This window comes from Pholcus phalangioides, unplaced genomic scaffold, assembly GCF_987345545.1.
Source record: "Pholcus phalangioides strain wild (caught in Gottingen) unplaced genomic scaffold, Ppha-v1.0 ptg000005l_1, whole genome shotgun sequence".
Lineage (NCBI taxonomy): Eukaryota > Metazoa > Arthropoda > Arachnida > Araneae > Pholcidae > Pholcus > Pholcus phalangioides.
In genome coordinates this window covers 579,842-603,446 of record NW_028301598.1, presented here as the reverse complement: position 1 = coordinate 603,446, position 23,605 = coordinate 579,842, and positions in this window count along the sequence as shown.

Here is a 23,605-nt window from a genome sequence, read left to right as displayed (position 1 = left end):
TGAACGAACTATGCGGAAAAACATTATAGGCGTGCAAATTGGGAACATTATTAGAGCGAGATTAACTCTATATGGGGAGAGGGCTAATTTTCAAATAGGTTACAGTTGTGCAATTTCCACATTTATACTAAGTTTTGACGCGTCCTCTTAAACGGCATACAAACGGAGGTCATTGTATTAAGTAATACACAGGGTGGGCAAAAAGTCCGTAGAAACGTTAAAAATTCACAAAAACCGGAAAAATAACCGAAATAAAAAATTGGTTTGCAGGGTTAGCATCGCTAGGTCACGGGCATTTTCTGAAGACAGGAAAAGAAAATAACTGAAAAAACTGCCGATAAAAGGAGCTAACGTACACAAGTCAAAGAAAAGATACGCAAATAATGAACAGAATGCCTCCAAATCGTTTATTACAGCAGTATGTGTTCCGCATGGCCACCACCACAGGGGATAACACATTGCAGGCGAGAGTCACAAATCCAGCAACGGCAGAGTGCAGCAGTTTCGGATGTATATACATGACACCTCTCGGCTGATCGCATCTTTCAGTTCCGACAGATTGGATGGACTGGATCGATACACCAAGGATTTCAAATATCTCGAAAACCAGAAGTCTGCCGGTGTCAAATCTGGAGACCGAGGAGGCCATGGGAACCTACAACGCCTGCTAATAATTTTGTCTTCCACGAACGTCTGTATCAGGAATGCCTTGACTGGAGTAGAAGTGCGACTAGTTGCTCCATCTTGCATAAACGTGACCGTAGAAAGCGCATATCTTTTACGCAAACATGGCACGGCCTTCTCGCGCAGAAGAGCTAAATAACGCTGCGCATTCACCGTAGCCGTTTCCAACCATTTACTGGGCATTGCGTTTCAAAGAAAAAAGTCCTATGATGAACGAACCTGTGAATCCACACCACACTGTCACTTTTGGGGAATGCAATGGTTTCTGCGCGTACTTACGGCGATTAGACATCGTCCAGATGCGACAGTTATGGGTATTAACGTCGCCATGAAGCGAAAAATGAACTTCATCTGTCATTCAAGTTGTTAAAGACAAAGATGGGATTCTATTCGATTTTGGAGAAATCTCACCTCGCAAATGCTTCCCTCTGTACGGTATCCGCTGGTAAAAGTCCACGGCACGACTGCAATCTGTATGGCTACAGATCAAGCATATTATGAAGAATATTGGTTATCGAGGATGGTGGTAAGCAAAAGCGTCTGGCAGCTTCACAAGCACTGTTGGCCCCTGCAGCTGATTCGGACGCTAACGTTTCCATTTCGGCTGCAACACGCGGCGAACGTGCCTTCCTTAAACAGGGTCGTCCGGCTCTTACACGATCTTCCAGAGTTCCAATTTCCTCAAACCGCTAAACAAACATTATGAGGCCTGTCACTGCTAGAAGCCCTTTCACTCAGGAAAATTCTTAAAACTCAGAATTTACGCAAGGCAATGGTCGCTGATTCCTGGTTCACGTAAAACACAACTTTACCAACAAAGCTTTATCCTTCGCACTCAGCATCTTTGTTCACATACACAGTTTACAACGGTGAAGAGGTTGTGGATTAGGAGCGCACGTTCTTATCACCGTCTCATTTGCATGTTTCCGCCGGAGTCGCTCGTACCAGCACCATCTGTCGGCTATTGTTTTAGTTTTTTTCCCGTGACCTAGCAATGCTAACCCTGCAAACAGTTTTTAATTTCGGTTATTTTTCCGGTTTTTATGAATTTTTAACGTTTTAACGGACTTTTTGCCCACCCTGTAGTTTACTGACAAGCAAATATACCGAGTGTGTTTAAATATTCAATGGTACATACGTATATAATACAATGAAGGCTACACGTTATTTCAGGGCCTCGAAGTTTATGCTTAGAATTTTGATGCACCACGCATACATAATGATGTACGCTGATGTAACTGAGCATTTCGCGTATAAGTATAGAGATGAATAGAGTCCCCGAATTACTATCAAGCCCTACATTCCACAGGCTCTGAAGAAATACATATTACTAATTTCTCGTTGCAATTCAGAAAAACAAAGTGTGCACTTTTTAGTTTTACCGAAGTTTTTTCCTATAGTAACCAAATAGGTTTTCAACTTATTTGTGTTAAAGTCCTTACTCGATATTTTAAATTGAAATTGAGCAATACTTATCTACTAAAAATTGCAAATCTTCCCTTCAATTGCAAAAGCAAGTCTTGCCTTCTTAAGATTGCAAAATGTGATGTCAAATTCAATAAAGTATATTCAACTGTTTGTATATATATACATAGCCTACATTCGTCGGGAAACCTTATAATCTTTATAGTGATGTAACACGAGCTTATGACGAATTAGACAAATACACAGAAAAATCATTAAACGCTTAAGTACTCAAGTATTACTATCATGTATTACAAGTATTACAATTAATCAAGTTTTAATGCTATTTCTGATACTTCAAATGCTAAATTTCATCTTTTAACTACTCAGATCCTATACTAGCCGTTGAATACATCCTGCCAACCAATTAAGGATCTAAATCTTTTTTTTTCGTTGATTTGCATTTATTACCCTGTCTTAAGAACCATATCGATCCCTCAGCATTGTGTGTGTGTGGGGGGGGGGAGGGTGGGGAGGGGCGGTTAACAATTATCCATAAAATACAGGTGGCATCATCCTCTCTTTTATTTTTCTAGCAATAGTAGCATTTATTAGTAGCACTATTTCTTTTCAGCAGAGGCAATGAATTGGCATCCCCCTCTCAAAAGTCATAAAAAATACCCCTCAGCAATCGAGGTATATTCAATTTTTTGTTTTGGGGACTAGAACCCCCAACAGACCAAGTGCCCGGCTGAAATGCTACGCTAGATGGCTACCTGTCTGCAATCGTTTGAAAACGATTTCGTTTTTTTTAAAAAAACATTCATTTTTCACACCCCCTCTACTTATAGGAGTACATTTACTACCAGCACTCAAATGTCAATGAATTATCAACAAATCTTTGTCTGACTTTTTGATGGCAGCGTCTTTGTATGAACAATCTTGGAACTTCTTAATATAATGCCAAACAATATCCTGTCTTTGCATACGCTCCATTTTGCTAAAGCCTCTTCTATAGTTTGTGTCATGGCTTACTGTCAGTCCCACAACTTATGTCGTAAATGGCGAGAAAATAAATATTCTATGAATTTTGTTTGAAATTAAATTTTTTTTGGTCAATCTGCTTACAAATGTATTCGTGGCCCCCTGAAATATCCGAGGGCCCTCATTAGTTAAATCACACATACTCAACCCATGACCCGCAGGCCAAATGTGGCTCTCGGTGTCATCTGATGGGGCCCATGACAAATAACCAAATCACTGGAGCATCCCACAAAAGATTATAAAATCACTCGGGTGGACCATGGCACAATTCCAGATCATTTGTGCTACCAACGGCGCATATTCAAATCACTAAAATGAAAATCAAATTTTCAAATCACTTGAGCGACTTGTAGCAGTTCTTCAGTTCACTTAAGTAGCACATGGTACATTTGCAGATTACTCAAATTGCTAACGGAACATTTCCTGTTCACTCGAGTGGCCCGCGGCACGCTTCAAGATCACTTGAGTGACTCGGAGCTAACTTTCAGATCAACTAAGCGGCCCCGACAGAAGATCAGTTCACTTGAACGGCCCACTGTAGTTTTATAGATCATTTAGGTGACTCTTGGCACAGTTGCAGATCACTTAACTTGCTAACGGTACAACTTCAGATAACCTGAGTGACTCGTGGCGCATATACAGAATGGCTGCATTATTCTTCATCAAACTTTCCGATCACCTGAGTGACTCGAGGCAAATTTCCAGATAACTCAGATGGCTCGCGGCACACTTTCAGATCACCCGAGTGGCTCGAGTCACATCTCCAAACAACTCAAGTGCCCCGCGACACATTTCAGGTCAATGAAGTTACCCTAACTCCCCAAAATTTCGAACACCTTTGGCTTAAATACCAATCAGATTTCATTTTACTGCTGACTATATACTTAGTCCATAACAGCAGAAAGAACCCAGATACGTATGATCACAACACTTCATCCTGAGGAGTTCCAGCAGGTGCAGTGACATGTGTTAGGTTGTTGTTTTCTTTTGAGTAGCTGTAAATGAACAAAAAAAGCCACTCCATATGTGAATTAAACCAACTTTATTGTTTTTTCCCCTGATATAGCGGGCGTTCAGAAAGAGACGTTGGAGGAAAGTAAGTATTGAAATTATCAAAAAATAAAATAATATCAAAAAGTGAAAAATCGCACAAAACTGTCTGCTATTTGTTTTATTTTTTTCAAATCAAATCAAATTTATTGTTATCATATAACAGTACAAAAAAAAGAAGAAAAATTTACCAAGGAGTCAATTAAAAAAGACCCATTCTGGCAAATGCTAGTGCAAATATTAGTATGGAAAACAGAATATTCAACTAATAAAAAATCCAAAAATTCAAAAATTATTCAAATCAAAATAAAAATTCATGGGAAATAGAGGAGTGTGCAATTTAAAAACAGTTCACAACTCAAGTGTACCCATAGGATCCCATGTTAAATCCGTAGCATCTATCGCCCCCGGATCATTCCATCGCCCACCAGGGGGCGATATTGCCCACTTTGGGAAACACTGTTCTATGTGAATGATATTTTATTTTCTTGTAATTATTTGAAAAAAAAAATTTATAGAATCAAGTGAGAACATGTATTGCTTGAAAAAAATTTTAAAAGATGATAAATTAGTATTGTGAGTGATTTTTGGTGGTAATGTATTGTAGAATTTTGAGATGAGATAATTAAAATGTGTCTGCAACACTGTTTTATGAGGTAACGGAAGTGGATACATATTATTTGGTCGATTTGAAGATCGAGATATATTTAAAGGGAAGGAGAAATGACCTTTAGATACGAGAATAGAATTATGGAAATATAACTGACGTAATGTAAGTACTCCAATGAAGTTGTATTGATGGTGTAGTAAAATTATTTGTGAAGATTCCAATTATTCTCTTATGGAGGTTAAAGGGTTGAAAGGTAGTCAGAACCCCAGACAGTAGGAGTGAGTGAAACAAGGAGTAATAAAGATTTAGTAAAAACGACTGATTCAAGTAAGGTTTGAAATAGTAAAATTTATAAATTACTAGCCGTACTCTTTTTTGCAAGTACTTGGTATGACTCTTTTAAGAGTGTGATCAATGTATATGCCAAAATATTTAATTGTAGTAACTTGTTCGACATGAACAATTATAATCAGAACTTAGCATAATTGTGATTATGTAAAATTAAATTATGGAGAAAGTTTGGGAAGAGAAATTTGTTAAGTTTATAAATTTCTCTTTGGATGTGTTTATCTGAACGTCATTAGCAACAAACCACTTTCGAATTCTAATTAAATCAGTATTAATTAAGTTATTTAGAGATCGGAAATCGTCAGTTGAGTAAAGTAATACAGTGTCATCGGTGAAATTTATGATATTGCCATTTATGTTTAAGTTGCATAAATCATTTATGAGTATTAAAAATAATAATGGTCCCAAGACAGAGCCCTGAGGAACACCTTTCACTATTATGGGGTGCTAAGGCAATTGTGCATTTTGACTGATTGTATTCTGCGGGTTAAATAAGAAGGAATTAGATTGAAAGAAGTATCCCTGATTCCGATATATAGCAGCTTATTTTATGAATCACGCTATCAAAAGCTTTTCTTATATCAAGAAATATTGCAATGATTTTTATAGATATATCAATATTTTCAGCGTTAAATTTAGTAAATGATAGCAGAGGAGTTTCTGTGTTTTTATTAGGAAGAAATCCAAACTGATTGTTAGAAAAGAAACTAAAATGTCACAAGAAAGAAAAAATTCTATTTTTGATAATTGTTTCAAATATGTTTGAGGTATAAGTTTTTGAGATGGAATATTTTTGAGATAGTAAACCTGAGATTGGTCTGAAGTTGTTAAAATAATTTGAATCTCCATATTTATAAATGGCGATTAGGATAGCTGATTTTAAAGACCTCGAAAATTCACCACTAGCCATACATATATTAATTAAATCTGAGAGAGTATTCAAAATATTATATGGAACAATTTTCAAGACCTTGGTGTTGATTGTCGCTACAAGGGATCCAGAAGGAAGTGGGTAATTTTTTTATTAATTGGCAAAATAGAAAATGAATTGCCTTTTGAGTTAGATCAGACATTTGAATGAACGACGTATTTGAACCCAAAGATTCAAAAAAGAACCACGGCTACACGCGTTTCGGAACTATAGGAAGTTCCTTCATCAAGAGCAAAAACAAAGCAACATAAGTAAATAGAAACCAATTACGAAGAATTACTCTTTATAGCGGTAGTTACTCGCTGTTGTAGACAAACAACTCTTTTGTTGTTGAACCTCAAGAAGTTTGAATTTTAGGGAAAAAAATTAGGAACGGCATTTCTTCACATAAAGGCATATTTTAAATTCTATTACAATGGCAATTTCGAAAAAAAAAAATTCGTTCCACCCTAGTGTACATATTACTTTCCAAGTTATTTCTCATGTTTATAATTGCTGAATACTGCAACATTTTAGTACAAACAATCAATAATACGATATTTTTATTCCAAAAAAATAGTTATTCAATTATATAAGAGAGGTGGATTTGGAGCATGTGAGTAACGGAACGATACTTTTCTCTATTATTTAAATTGCTGATGTTCTAAAAATGAATGTTCATGAATAAACTCGAAAAAAAAAAAAATTCTCAAGACTAAAAAGATAATTCTATTTTAATTTTTTACGATACAGATGGTGTTAATATAGATGTCATTAGGGAAAGTAAGTATGGACATTTTTTTTATCGATTTATACTGCCAATGAAATTGAGTTTTGCTGAAAGGCTGATTTTTTGAATACAGTAGAGCCTCTTGATAACGGACACTCATGGGAATAAGAAATTTTGCGCTAACGGGGAGTGTCCGCTAATGAAAATGTATAACTTACCGGTATGTTATTGTGTTGTCTCAGAGCTGCTCTGATCGTGTACTAGTGATACCACAATTAATACCACTCAGTTATTCAAACATTACGTCCTCAAGTCGGAGTAAAGGATTATTTATTTACAGCTATAAAAAATGTATATATGAGGATGTTTTTAAATTCTCCACACTTATAAATTACTACATATATTTTATGCTACTACTCCTTGAGCGAGAGAAGAATGGAGAAAGCAATCGGTCAAGACTTACCCCAAGGTTTGGTAATCTTCAACTCCTCCCGCTGATCTTTCCGTCCTCTCACTTTCCACCAAAAAAAGCGACAACCACTTCTCACTAAAACCTAGTTCCTTCTGCCCCCTTCAAATCATCTTTTCTCATCCTATTTCATCCTGTTCCCTCTCATTGGTTCCGGTCTCCTAGACGTCATACCTCCCACTTTTGGGTCCCAGTCTAGAATCCCCTACTGGAATCTCACTGCCACCCCGATGTCTACCTACCATTCATAAAATCCATCTGGTACTCCTTCTCAAGATACCACTGCCCAAGAGCAGGGTCAATTCTGAGAATCTGCACAAGGCGTCGGAAGCAACACCTGTGCATATAGGTGCCTCACCTATTTCTATACAGGGATTTGCTCATTTCTGAATAAAGGTCCGACCAGATTCCCAGACTGCCTGGGGTTGTTAATAAAGTTATATTCTAAAAATAGTTCATTAAAATTAAGTGATTAGGGTGAATTAATTATTAATTAATAATCCTACAAATTATATAACAAGCTAGCAAGTAGCTACACGTAAAGGTGATACACCAGTGGTTATAGCCTTTCATTAGAACGATAGTGACCAATCGTCCCGATTAAAAAATGTTGATTAAATTTCACCACATTTATCAGTTTTACCAGTGATTATGCATAATTCTCTCAAATGAAATTGGAAAGTCGATAATTATGAAAAAAATTATATAACTTTTTTTCTCTTCATTAAACCAATTAATTATTTTTCCCGTGCATGATACATGCAGACACAAATTTTGCAATAAAAATTAAATTAAAATAAGTGTGAAGATGATTAAAACATTCATAACAACATTATCAGTTTTGTAATCTTGGGAACCTTCACACCAATCAACAACCATAATGTTGGTTTTGAACACATACATTTGAATCCATTATCCTAGAACATAGCTTAGTTAAGTAATTAATTGAAGATTTATCATATTTATACGAACACGAGTATGAGATTATCATAATCTTAGTTTAATATGATGAATTCTCGGTGTAAGACTAAATATTCATGAGTAAGTGTACATTGCTAATTTTTGTTAATCGCATTTTTAATTGGGTTGCTGTATTTTTGAAATATATGACATCCATATTTTTATGGGCATCTTTTTCTCAGCCACCAAAAAATAGAGTTTGCCTGATTTTACAGTCCGCTAACGGGGAGTGAAATACATTAAAGCCCTATTCTCCAGGATCGGGGACCAGAAAAAGTGCCCGTTAACGGGGGATATATGTTAGGGGGGGCTCTTCCTTCTGTATAGAGTAGGAGCATATATCTAAAATAAAGTTTCTGCCGAAAGTTTATGTCAATTTGATACACCAAGGTTATAACGTTGCATTGAGGTATAGGGAACATCAAAATGTTTAGTGTAAATTTTTAGTTTCACTGTTAGGGTTAAAACATTAGTCAATCACGAAGTAAATTTTGTAGTGTTTAAGGAGTTACATAGCGTTTTACATGGGGGAAAGTTAAAATATCACTAAAAATACTGTTTAGCCATTGATTTATTAGAATTTTTTCACATAGTTTTGATTAAATATGCTATTGTAGGCCAGCATAAAATTTTACACATCTTTAACACTCAAGTTTTTAAAAAGTTTCAAAAAACTAAAAACAGTTTGCGCGCATGATAAAATGACATGAAATAAATATAACGCTACAATATTGAAATTAAAATGAAGAAAACGGTTCATTTCATAAAATGAATTAAAGATTTAAAATCCACATACATAAATATTTGTTTTATAAAAAATGTTTTTGAAAATTTAAATTTTAAGTTAAACTTTAAATAAGAATGAGCCAGTGTGTGAAATTTCAGTCTTTTAGTTTATTTAATGAAATGAACCATTTTCTTCATTTTAATTTCAATATTGTATGGTTACATGTATGCCATATTATTTTATCATGAGCGCAAGCTGCTTTTAATGAATTCTTTTGAAAATTTAAAAAAAAAATTAAGTATTAGAGATAATAAAATTTCATACTTGCATAGGATAGCATATTAATAAATTCAATTAGTAAAATGTGGTAAATAAAATTAATTGAATCAAAAATGTGGGAAAACATTTCTAATAAATCAGTGGTTAAATAGTATTTTTAATGATATATATTTTAACTTTCCCGCATGTTAAAGGGTGTGCAACCCCTTAAGGCGTTTAGTGTTGCTGTAGCAAATAAATGGAACGTTACAAATATTTTGAACAATGATATTTTCCTCACTAAAGTAATCAGAAATTTGCACAAATTCAATTTACATTTAGTGTACATAATGTAGTATGGTGTAAAATGTACATAGTTCATAGAGTCATCGTAGTCTGAAGAATCGCCATCAGATACATCGATAGAACGTAATCGCGAATTCATGCATTTTTCTTCATCCCCTTCACATTTGCACATTCCTGTACATATGAGTTGTGCAGTAACACAAGAACTCCTCCCAGTTTGGCACATGCTAGTATTACAGCCACATGCAGTAAGTTCTATTATAGCATGTGCAGTAAGTGGTAAGTCGGTAATACCTGGAACAAAAAGCTTTCGACCAGACATTTTCAAATTCCAGTTGTCATTTGGACCAATATCATATGGTTGTAAAAAATTAACGAAGATGTTATACTAAATTACACTAATAATTGTGAATTATGATTTCAGTGTCACTTAAGAGTTGAAAATAAAATACCATAATTTTACAGACATTCAAAATTTTTTAACATTATTTCTCAACATTGGACTGAGTTACTAATTTTTTTAATTTATAAATTACGACAGTTATAATGCGTGTGCAGTCTTCATCACCTGGACCGAGTAAGTATAGATTTCTTATCGGTATCAATGCTTTCAAAAATCAATACATTTTTTGGTAACGTTCGAAAAATAAATCAAGTTTCAAATAGAGTGTATTTGAATTTGATTATAGTCTATATTTAATAAATAGAGCCAGAATTAAAAGCAAATTCATGAGTGTTTAGAAAACATTTCTAAAAATTCTTCAGTGATATGCATATTACCATCGCAAACACGAAGGAACAAGAGACCTTTTAGTCACGTCTTAAACACCCGAAATTTCGTTGAGGGCAATTTGAACGTACATTTGACGATATTACTTCCAACTGGTCACGCAAATTATCAACTATTACTGTTAATCTTTCGGCCACAATAAATAATTCTCAGTATAAAAAGTATCATGAAATACTCGCACATATTTGAGGAGTAAATTTTTTGCAGCATTTATCACCCATTTCTTAATCGGGAACCGTTGCTAAAAATTTTGGAACTTTTCGTGTATATATATATAGCTGATTTCATCTATGTAGCAACTGTCAGTGCCGATTTATTCAGATTTATAATTTTTTGATGTAAATGAAAAAGTTATTATTTTTTTAATTTTGAATCAAACAATAATCTTTGAATCAAACAATAATCTTTGAATCAAACAATAATCTTTGAATCTTGTTGGGACGTCGCGGACCCTCAATAGTTCCTCCGGTGGCCGCGAGTTTTACTCCCTTGTTCTACAGTTTATGCCGTTTTACCGATCCAGGATGCGTATACACAAAGTTTACATTCCCAGAGATAATACGAGCTGTTTCAAATGTCGTGATTCACCGCAATGAACCAATACATCACTTGCAGAAAACAACTTGGTGAAATTTGCATTTGGCGAGGATAAATGTTTTGTATTTTTAGTTTGACAAATTGATGCGTTTAATTAGAATATGAAGCCGATATCAGCTGTCAGTAGAGCATGGGTCTCTAACTATTAAGGTTTTGGAGTTCGAATTCCGCTATAAGCGTGTGCATTTTTTGAGAGTTTATCGGGCAATCTTTGAGTATTTTGACATATTTTGATGTGTAAAGAATTATTTTCCTTGACATACGAATTTCCTTATGTATAATAATTTTTCCTCTGAAACTCTTTCTCTTCTTTTCCTGCTAGTGTTAGTTTCCATGCAGCACGTGTTATGTATAACTTCAAACTTTAATAGAAACCGTAATTTACTGCAAATAATCCACGGCTGCATAAAGTTTGGAGATACGAATTTCGTCCACTTTGGAAAAAAAAAAACCGTGTTCTTCATATAATCCGATCATTCACCTGATAGGAAATTTTGGGGGAGTGGAAGGAGTTTTTGGTCATGTTTTTATAGAGAAAAATGCTGATTTTTGCACTGGAATTTAATTTTCTTTGTTTATAAATCATTGATAATTATAAATCATTATAATTTTTTTTTAGAAATAAAATATTTCTCTTCCAAGTTCTCGTCGATAAACAGCTCAGAAAATAGGCAGCGGTATTTATTTTGCATCAAGAAATTCAGAGATGTTTCGAACGTATAAAAATGTATTAAATTGAAAAATTCATTAACGTATTATTGGGAAAAAATTGTTTCATTTAAATACATAATATACAAAATATTTTTCAGTTTCGCAGTGTCAAAGTAAGCGAGTTATTTGCTGGAACAATTTCGCACAAAAGCTCCGTCCCTCGTGACGTTTTGCTATCTTTTTTTTACCGGTCACTACGTGCTAATTCCCCAAGTAGAACTAAGAATGTAAGCTTTTTGTAATTACCCAACCCAAGATGAGGCCGGTAGTTCACTGGAAGCGGCAACATGCGGCGAGTTATGAGAGCGGCAACAGCCGACATTAAGTGCGATGACAAAGAGCGTATGATGTTGTTAACTGAAAGCGACCTTTATACGCTACTCAGATCGTGACTGCACTCCATGCAGATGAGTGTGTGTTTGTTAAATAGACTTGAAAGACTATTGAAAAGCTAATTAGTGTTCTTGTTGTGAATAAATAAATAATAATAATTAATCGATTGCTATTTAACAACACAACCCATGAACGCTATTATCAAATTTAAAGCATCCATGTTCAAGCGGGAAAGGAGAGAGAGAGACACCGAGGAGGAGGAAAACCACAGCGCGTGACGCGAAAATAACTAAACAACCATGCTGTACCTGCGCAGATACCGCAAGACGTGTGAGAGCCCATTTGCCTCGGAAATTTTTGTCGTCTGTGGTTGTAGCCGGAAATCACAAGCTGAAGATCGCTGCTAATGAACGAAGTTTTCGTACATTTTGTGCAATTGTATCAGTTTTGCGAATATAGTCATCTGAGCGCGACTTGTTTATCGCTTAAAGTCGCTCCCAGTGGACGACCGGCCTAATTGCAGAATTTGATTTTTATTACTATCCCTTTAACCTCAAATTAACGAAGTTTGACTGTGTCACTAAAAAACGGGACATTATATCGATAAAGTATTCTTCTTGAAACATCGAATTTAAGAAACAATAATATAAACGCTTCTTCATCTCAGAAAAAAACTTTATCATTGCTAATGGTTAAATTTTCCAACATTTTCTAATGTTTCTCAAAAATAAGTGAATAAACTCTGATGTGGTGGGAAGGGCAGATGGGGGGAATGCACTCCTTTATACATATACAATATCAATATACTGAGATGACGCCATTTTCTTCTTTCTTGAAATAGGTGGCTTGGATATGAACATTATAAGGCAACGTAAGTATTAGAAAAATGCTTTGATTATATTTGGTTCTCCTTAATAAGGAAACTACATTTATTTCGAAATTGGATTCGGAATTTTAAAGTACAGCTACTCTCAGACTTACGAACACAGTTCGTGATGAAAAACGATTACCAATATGAATATATTGCGTGATTTATTTTTTATATTTCAGTTGTGACTTATTATATTTCATGGAAATAAAAACGAGAAAATTTCATAAATAGCGCTTCTGTGGTGGGCTGTTCGTAGAAGTCACAGTGAGTGTGACAACCTATCAAGGGTGAGAAAAATATCGAGCAGACACCATTTGTAAAATAAGACCAAATTTTTGTTTGCTAAATCATAGTAAATGCCATTCATCGCTATTTCGGGGTTTATGGTTCAACTGTCAAAATTCTTAAATGGCGAGACTGAGGAATGCTGGAAATCGCATGCTTGATAAAGTTCGTGGCAGTCGCCTGTAACCATTTGACGTCTTGAAAAGATATTGTCAAAAACGCATTCTATAAAATTCCGAGAACTTTCATACTGGAAATTTAAGAAAAATGTTAAACAGTTTTTTTAAAATCATTTGTTATGTAACACTCATATAATTAACACACTATGTAAAATCAACGATTTACTTTTTCATTTTTATTGCAGTTCTTGCGCTGCAACAGTTGGGAGTATTCGATAGTAGTGAGTATTGTATTCTTGGTACATGAATCAAAATTTATTGCAAATTACTGTAACTAATCACACTAAATTATTTCATACCAGCGTCAATCATACAGTATTTATAACTCTTAAGGGGAAAAATCGACCGTTAATTAATTTCACTTCCGAGAAAAGCAAATAGTTTTCTTACGAGTACTTCTGATCCAGCGTTTCTTAAATTTTCTGAATCCAACGACCAGTAAAATATCCTAGACAATTCTGCAGACCTCTATCATACAGAATGAATAGCGTGACCTTGCGTCCAGTATTTTACGGGTCATTCCTGTGCTTTTGTCTATTCCGATTTCATACAGTTGTCCCGTTTTTTCAACGAAACATATTCTACTTTGTAATCTGTACTTAAAATTGTGAAAGGATATTACTTTCATAACATTTGAATCTTAATATGATAATTATGGCTAAAAATATAACTACTCATCGTATTTTTTCATATTTTACATATTTTATGTTCAACGAATCCCAGTAGTCCATCACTTTTCCACGCGTTCATAATTTTCAGTGATTTCAGCAACAATTGATGATTTTGCCGACTTATGAAATCGTGTTTGGTGATAATTGGCATTGTCTCGTATTTTGCCGTATTTCCAATAACAGTTTCCCGTAATGGAAGTCCCCAATAATGTGATGAATGATTTTTTTTTTCCATGAAATACATTTTAGTTTACTGCGATTTCCTGCAGTCTTTCATTTCCCGACTCTTCAGCAATTTTTAGCAACTTAAATAATAACGTGAATAATAAATATCATGCTCCTCAAGTATTCCTAAAGGATCAGCATAATCCGTCCAGGGAATTAGTTAGTGTTAGTAGACATCCATACTCGAACCAGAATTCGAACCCAGTCCTGCACAATGAGAAGCTAGCTCCCTAACCTTTCGACTGCCAGTTGCAGTCATCATTTCGTTTGGTGATAATTTACTTCATAAGTATAATATTGCAGTTTTAATTATTTTCTTCGATTACATATGGTTACACGAAGTATGAAGGTCCAATTTTTTTTTAACCCATTAGAATATTACTGTTATCAATAATAATGTTTTCTTCTAGTTAGAATTAAAATAATAAAGACTTCCTGCGGACCACCTGTACATCGTCTCGGACCACAGGTTGAGAAACGCTGTTCTGGTCATAGAATATCAACTTTAAATATGGAAAAATAGATATTTATAAAAATAAATTAGTTTGGGTAATGAATTTTGAATAGTTGAATAAAAATTCATGCATTAAAGCAGGGGTGTCCAACCATCACCACCTAGAGATAGAAGGCCTCTGCAGTGTTTGCCATAAACATCATTCAGACTACCTAGCAAGTTTGCCACATTTTGAAACACAGCATCCTATTTCGTTTCTTCTTATTTCGGCGTAGAATATACCTGATTGACTCACAAATACCGCATAGTGATTGGATGTGGAGCATAGAAATTGCCAATTCTGAGCCCGATCATTTCTTTTCCTCGCAACGATGATACTGGCACGAGCAGGGAATTTTTTTCCCCTGAATATTCTGAGGGAAAATGGACTACTTACTTGCCGTCACAAGCAGAGTGCGAAGGCCTTCTGTCTCTAGGTGGTGATGGTGGTCCAACCCCCGGCCAGTGGTCCAAATGCGACCCGAAAAGGGGTTCTATCCGATCAGAGAAAAGTGCTCCGATAGAAAGGTATCGATACACAAAACACGATAAAAATAATCGCCAAAAAATTGTCAAACGCAAGTAAAGTTGTCATTATAGCCAAAACATTCCCTGAGACAAGTAAAGTTACTCACCACAGCGAGAAAAAAAAAGTTTTCAAAGAAAATTAAATTGGCCAATTGAATTAAAAAATAATCAGAGAAGGAAAGTCACCAATAAAATTCAAAAAAGTTGTCAATGACAATTAAAGATCCCATTTGCAGTAAAAAATTACCAGAAGCAAGTAACGTTGTCAGTTACAGTAAAACAAGTTGTGAAAAGTAAGTAAAGTTGCCAATTTCAGCTAAAAAATGCAAGTTAAGTGGCGAATTATCACGAAAATTGTTTAAATACAGCCAATGGTGTGAAATAGACGATCAGAGAGAAATTGCAAGTCGCAATAGCTGTAAACATGTAATTCACCAAAAAGAGTATATCTTTGGCAAATGTGTGAGATTAATTGGCCATAATTAAGTACGAAACAGTCATAATTATCATAACGTAATGTATAATTCATGAAAATAATCTTGATTTCACAGTGAAGAATAAAAATTCAAGTAAGCCTCGTTGAAAAACAAGCGCACGCGGGTCTTTTTCTATGAAAAAAATTCTGCCAAATTACGGCATGTCCCGTAAAATTCAGATCATATGGACATCCTATGTATGCAAGTTTCTGGCCCGCGAGCGACAGGAATACAGCATATCTGGCCCACGGACTGAACAGGTTGGGCAGTGTGCGTCCCTTCAATAAAAGGTTAAAAAAAATGTATTTTTCCCCTATGTTCGTGAACTAAATATTGAAACTTCGGCCGATTTGTTCTATTTTATATTAAATTTTTGAAAATATTTGTTATTGTTGTTATCATAAATTATATCATGAATTAATATACTGATGACGTCATTTTCTTCCGCCCCTTCTCGGAACAGACGGTCTCAATCCAACTATATTGCAGACAGGTAAGATAGTTCTGTTGATCCATGTGGCAAACTTATTGAAAATACCGGTAAAAGTTCTACAAATTAGTTATGTTTCTATCATTCGATAGGTGGCATTATCTTTGATTAAGTATTTGTAGACATCAGATTCAGCTCACCAAAAAATAATTGCTGGAGCTCCGCAGTAAACTTAAAATCATGGTAGACGGTCGGATACTGTTATAATCTTATCTCAGAGAGAGAAGTACAGTATTTAGGAATTTATTTGATTCATTAAAGTATAGGCGCTCTAAAAATGCAAGGTACTGGTAAAACACAACCCAAAATAAAAAATGAATATCTTGAAAACTAATAGATTGATTCAAATTCTAATCTTCTCGGATATGCTTTACCTTTGTAATAAAAAAGAAGAAAATCAAATTATTCACTTTTGTAAATTTTATGAGTGATTTTTTTAAAATTTAATTCGTGCTAATTTATGTTTGTCACATTGCACGTTTTCTCTTAATTATGTACATATTCCAATATTCAATACAATTAATGATTTTTTTTTTTCGTTTTTATCGCGCAGTTATTCATAGGCAGCAAACTGATACAAGTGGCCAATGTGAGTATGGAATACTAATTGTTTCAATTAAAATGAGAACGATAATTATGAATCTATGATGCATCAAATTCTTTTCTACATAGTTTTTTTCCCCGTGTTAGTTAATTGGATAAAAAATTAATTAATTCATGCCATATTTCAATTAAAGACGTAATTTCTTTTTTTCCGAAACAGACAATTTTGATACGCAGCTATTGCATCAACGTAAGTGAAAACTTTTTCTTCTGCTTTTTATTGCTGATGATATCGTCTAAAGTTGTTTTTTTTCCGGTGTGCTGTATTACTCGATTGTTCCTGTAGAACGTTTTTTCCTTGTCGTCAAAGTTGTTTTGGTTAACTTTTGGGTTTTGTTAACCTTTGTCATTGGTAGAAGACAGACGGACACGCTGTAAAGTTTGAGGCTACTTCACCAAACACCAACTCCGACCATATCGCTATATTGCAATTTACTGCCATATTTCTATAAGGCAAATTGCTTACGAGATGGGTTGGAAATTAAGGCTCTATCTATAGATGGTCGCCTCAAGTTCGTTAGGGTAAACATCTTACAAGGGAAGGGTCCAAAATTGTCATACCCAAAAGGTTTCGAAAAATTACCACTAATTTTGCTGTTTTAAATATGCACAAAAATATAAAAATATCCGGCGTAATTATTATGGGTCACTCAAAATAAAAAAAGCGAATATTAATAAATTTAACTCCAATAGATGCCAAGGATGAAATTAAATTTTCCGCAACCCTAAAGTTTTAGAGCGACGTCATTCAAACAACACAAGATTAGAAACAGTACAGACCGAGAAAGAGAGAAAAAAGCTGGAGAAAAGACGTATATTGTGTAGATATCGCCAAGAAGCGCGAGAGATGACGAATTGACAACTGTTGTCATTTAAAAAAAAATTTTTATAGTTTTAAAATAATTGCATTCCGCCGCTATTTTTTTTGTTTTGTGTTTCATCTGGGTAAAATTAATATACTTAATTTTTTTCATAAATTTTTGAGGATGGCACCTTCGGATCCTTTCCTTGTTAGCTATATATTCCCTCGGATATGAACCTGGGACCGTGACGGTAACCTTCACGGTGGTAGACGAGCACTTCACCACCATGCCACTTGGGCACAAAGTTTGAGACTAGTCGTTCACTGGAGGCGATTACATGCGACGAAGAACACCAGTGTATCACCTACTCACACACACGTTTTTTTTCTCTTAATTATTTTTTTCCCATACATATATACCGAAGTCGTTAACTGAAGGCGACCTAAATACACTACTCATTCGTGACCAATGTTTGGTAGACGACGCATCAAGATGCATGATTTAACGCATCAAAATTCAATTTTTACTTTGAATTTCGTTGAAGATAGAAAACACCTCAAATTTTAAAGATAATTATTTTTTCCTCACAATACCTTTACTGCCATACAGCTCATGATCACCGGTAAATTTGATGTCCGTAGTTTATAACGGTAGAACAGGCTGTCTCAAATCGTTGACTCTGTGAATGAAGGAGTGTAGTTGGGCTCTCAGAGAAGTAATTTACAAAAATTGCATATTTTAAAATGTAATATCAGCAGAGATATTTGAAGTTTTCAGCATTTATCGCCAATGATCATGGGCGTGGTTCATGAATTGCGGAACGAGAAATACATTCAAAGTTAAAAAAATTCTGTTATCGTCAAAATAAATGTAAAAAAATGTAATTTTTAATTATTGTGAATAAAAGAAATAAATTGTTCAGTCCATTCTATGTGTAAAGTCTTTGAAAATGTCAGGTCTGAAACAATCAAACTTGTCAACACAATGATAAGTTGCCAAAACTTAATGATTTTATACATTTCATCTCTCGATAAATATTGTACAGGAAGGGCAAAATGTCCGTAGAAACTTTGAAAATGAATAAAAACCGGGAAAATAATAGAAATAAAAAACGGTTTGCAGGGTTAGCATCGCTACGTCACGGGAAATTTTTAAGACAAGAAAAAAAAACCCCCTCAAAAACCCGCCGATAGGTGGCACTGACGTACACAAGTCAAAGAAAAGATACGTGAATAACGAACAGAATGCTTCCAAATCGCTTATTACAGCAGTATGTGTTCCACATGACCACCACCACAGGGGAATAACACATTGCAGTCAATAGTCACAAATCCAGCAACGGCAGAGTGCAGCAGGTCCGGATGTATGTATATACATGACACCTCTCGGCGGATCACATCTTTGAGTTCCGACTGATTCGATGGACCGGATCGATACACCCGGGATTTGAAATATCCCCATAACCAAGAAGTCTGCCGGTGTCAAATCTGGATACCGAGGAGGCCATGGGATCCTGTAACGCCTGCTAATAATTTTGTCTTCCCCCGAACGTCTGTATCAGAAATGCCTTGACCGGAGTAGCAGTGGGACTAGTTGCTCCATCTTGCATAAACGTGACGGTAGAAAACGCATCTCTTTCAAGCAAATAACGTTGCTGGATTTGTTATCCCCTGTGGTAGTGGTCATGTGGACTACATACTGTTGTAATAAACGATTTGGAGGCATTCTGTTCGTTATTTACGTATCTTTTCTTTGACTTGTGCACGTCAGCGACACCTATGGGTTGTTTTTCGTTATTTTTTTCTGTCTTTCCCGTGACCTAGCGACGCTAACCCCGTAAACAGTTTTTTATTTCGGGTATTTTTCCGGTTTTTATGAATTTTTAAAGTTTGTACGGACATTTTGCCCACCCTGTATTAGAAGATGTTGTAGACTATACAAACATTCAAACTAAACTGTCCCTATGCACACAATTTCGGATAGCTTGTATAATATGCATGGGGCACATGTGGCACCCTTGATGCTCGTGCATCACCATGAAGGGTGGTTCATGTCAGGTTCAATCCCACAAAGGGACAAAGAAAATTTCTCCCCCTTCAAACTGAGGCTAGAGGTAGATGATGTCTCCTCAATACGCCCCCGGCTCACCGAAAGTCCCCTCCGTGCTCAGGACGATGACGGAATTGCAACGCGACGTTCTTTTGATAGCAAGATCCCTGATTCGATTCGAACGGTAGTAAATTGCTGTATGGCGATATAATTAGAGTTGGTGTGTGATTTAAAGGAAATATAACATAGGAGTGCGCCAAAACAAAATTGTGCACATTCCAAGTGTTTTTTTTTTCTTTGGTTTAATCCACTGATGGGCAAACGTTCATAAGAGTGGGCCAAAAAACAAAAAGAAAAAGTTCCGGCGGGCTGGACTTATTGGGACATCGATTCACAAGTGCATGTACGGTTAAGTGTTAGTAATATCCAACAGATTTAGTTGCTACTCACCTTTACCCAGCTGCAGTCCTTTTGTTCTCTTCAGTTCAGCGATGACGTTTATTGTGTCTCCTCTAAAGTTTGAAAAAACCGACATAGACCGTTGTCCGGTCGAACGCTCCAATTGTAATTTTCTTGCTTAAGCCGGGTTTTCCTAGGAGCAGGTTTCCTGTGCCGAGCGCAACGTGATTCGCCCAGCGCGATATGCCGTCCACTCACCAATAAGAAAAGCAGCATGACTGTTTTCCTACATAGTGCAATGCGCCTCACGACAGCGCTTTACGTTGGGCGTGATCGGCCGAGGAGTCGAATGCGTCATACGCCGCGTGTTTTGCCGATATTTTGTTCAACTCTTGTGTTTTCTTTCCCTTCCCTTCAAACCGGAGCAATGCAGGCGACAGAGTAGCTGATGCCAATTCCATATACTATAATATAGCCGCCCTGATCTGATGCGCTCCGCTAGGAAAACACAAACGCGTAGCGTGATTATGTAACACGTTGCTATCGACGCGAAATTACACTGTTCGGTTCACGCGACCCAAAACACCTAATCTTAGGCATTAGGAATGAAGTGGCGGAATCTGTCGCGTATTTTGAAGACTGCCACGGTTTCATTGCTAATGAGAGACAGCGGTTTATGCTCTACAACTGTGAAAAAATAAAGTATATTTTAATATCTTTATGTACAGTATATTTGTTGCATATGTGTTCCATTTTTTTGCATACGTAAAAGTTTTCAAATCAATCTACATTTGAGTTCTCACATCTATATGTTCTGTATCGAGAAAAAAAAAAGAAACACCCCCCCCCCCACCAATTTTTAATTTATTATTTATTTTAGAAACACTGAAATTGAAGTTACTATACTACTATTTCAAAACTTGAATTGGGCAGGATGGGACCTCTAAGCTTGTTGCAACTGGCCTGCGCAGGCCGCAGTTTGCCCATCACTAGTTTAAGCAATCGATGTAAATCTTATAAAATTCTAAAACTGTTTTTTTTTTGCATATTGCATTTAAACTGTGCTGTACTTTTCAACTTCATTATTTTGATACAGTTCTCCTGATGCAACAATATGGAGTATTTGGACCAAGTGAGTATAATATCATCGATATTTTGCCATTCAAATTTAGTAATTATGAACTATCGATAATTGATCTTCAAATACTCTAATACGGAAGTTCCGAACTTCTTGGCAGCCGTGACCCAAAATCCATAATAAGATCATTTTTCGCAACCTATGGGACTACTTGTTCTGAGATCAGTGAAACCAGTGACGCAATTCAAGTGCATTTATAAAAGGACTGTAAGTGCATTTATAAAAGGACTGTAAGTGCATTTATAACAGGACTGTAAGTGCATTTATACGACCCATCTGGTTATGCGTTTCACCTGCGAATCACGTTTGAGCCGCTCCCCGTAACTCAAGAATCTGTGGCTCTTTGTAGATTTGCACTACCCACCTCCCAAGCCCCTCCTTGTGATATACAAATACGATGCCACAACAGACAAAATGCCCTACGAGGTGGTTGAGAAAAAAGACATGATCGATAGCTTTGAAGTCCCCGGCTATGAGTGGATTTGAACGATCCATCTCCATCTCGGAAGCCCACGTTTGTGCCACAACCCATGGGTTAAGAACCCCCTTCTCTAATACGAGTACAGCTTATGACTGGTTCAAAAGTACCGTACTTAAAGCACTGGGAAATGCCTTCTACTTCCCCACGAGGGCCTGTAGCTGACTCGAATCTTTTAAGTTAAGGCCTGTGTTTCAGCAAGTTTGTAGCCGTTTCAGCGGCACATTGGCGAGATATCTCGCCACCTTAAAAGGCTCTTATTTTAAGGGATCTGTGACCTCCTTTTTATCTGCACAGAGAATACGTAGACATCGTTTTATCGGCACTAGGGATACGTGGATTTATTTTTGTTGGCATAAAGAGATCCGTGGCCCTCGTTATATTGGCAGAAGGGATCCATGGACTTCATTCGATTGGCACTGTGGGTCCGTGGCTTTCATTTCATCAGCACAAGGGGTATGTGAAACACAAACAAAAAAAAAAGGTTAAGAACCCTTATCAAGAAGACGCGATAAAGAAAATGAAGCATTTCATGTTTGATGTTACAGTTACACTTTACTCGCATGAATAGTTAATTTATGTGGAGATGGTCAATTTTACTGAAATTGCTCTTTTCTAAATCTTTTTAAAACAGATGGTATTAACTTAGAGAAGCTACAGTACAGTAAGTATAAGTATTTCGTTTAATATGTGTATTGCTAATCCGTGTTTCTTCTATGTATGGCTATTAAGAAGAAATAAATAAGGTAACAACTATGAAACGATTAATTATTGGCTTCTTTCTTAACAGTAATATCATTGCATAAAGAAGGAAAAATGCAAGCAAGTGAGTATCGAGTGATTTCAATATACTGTATTGGCTATTTTCGGACGTACCCGGCTTTAACGGTGATCTCCAAATTTCAATTTTGTAGAAGTTATACAGAACTTGCATCGAAGCCAAACTTCGCATAAATGTGAAAGCCGTATAAACGAGCTTCCACTGTGTAGCGGACAGCCTAATAGCGGACGAAATTTTCGGTCCCACGGGTGTCCGTTATGGATACGTTCTACTGTTCATTATTTTTGTAATACACTACACAAACCGAAAATTTCGTCCGCTATTAGGCTGTTCGCTACACAGTGGAAGCTCGTTTATACGGCTTTCACATTTATGCGAAGTTTGGCTTCGATGCAAGTTGTTTCCTTAACATTAGTGTTCCATGTTTTTTTTGTTTTTTTTTGATACACACCGCTGGTTACGTATGATCACCAATCGTCTCACCAAAGAAAGTTTGATTAAATTTCACTTCATTTATCACTTTTACCGGTGATGATGCAAAATTCTCTAATAAAGTTGGAATGTCTGATCACTATCGAAGACTTGGACCATAGTTATGTTCAGTAAATTAAGTAATTAGTTGCCGATTTATTATATTTATTAAAACCATCTTTTGATTAAACGTAATTTTAGTGTGCATGATAAATTATCGATTTATGATAAAAAATCAATAAATGTCCTCTAAGGAGGAGTGAAATACATTAAAGCTCTACTCTACGGGCCCGAGAATCAGAAAAGTGTCGGTTAACAGGATGTGTCCGTTAGGGGTGGTTCCACTGTAGTTTCTATGTGATATTTATTGTTTTTGACGTGCGCTATACCACGTACACAACATTCCTTGAATTAGACTTCTGCATTTCGCGAACCTCTGGTGTCTTCAGCCTTTCAGACACGGCGGGACAAATTGAAGCTCATGGAGCCAGCGGGCCACCAACTCATGTAATTAAGTAACATCTTAATAGAAGGGGCCAGTGGGGCTCCAAGTTAAAAAGGAACAAACATAATTAAACACTTGTGTTTATTCTGAAATTATTCCGAAAAAAAGTTATCGTTTTTAATCAGTTTTGAAATATTATTTTTTTCGTTCGATTTTATTTTTTAAAAGATTAATTTCTATCTGAAATCACTTCAAATTACTCTTTAATTATCTGTTTCGGTGATGCCGA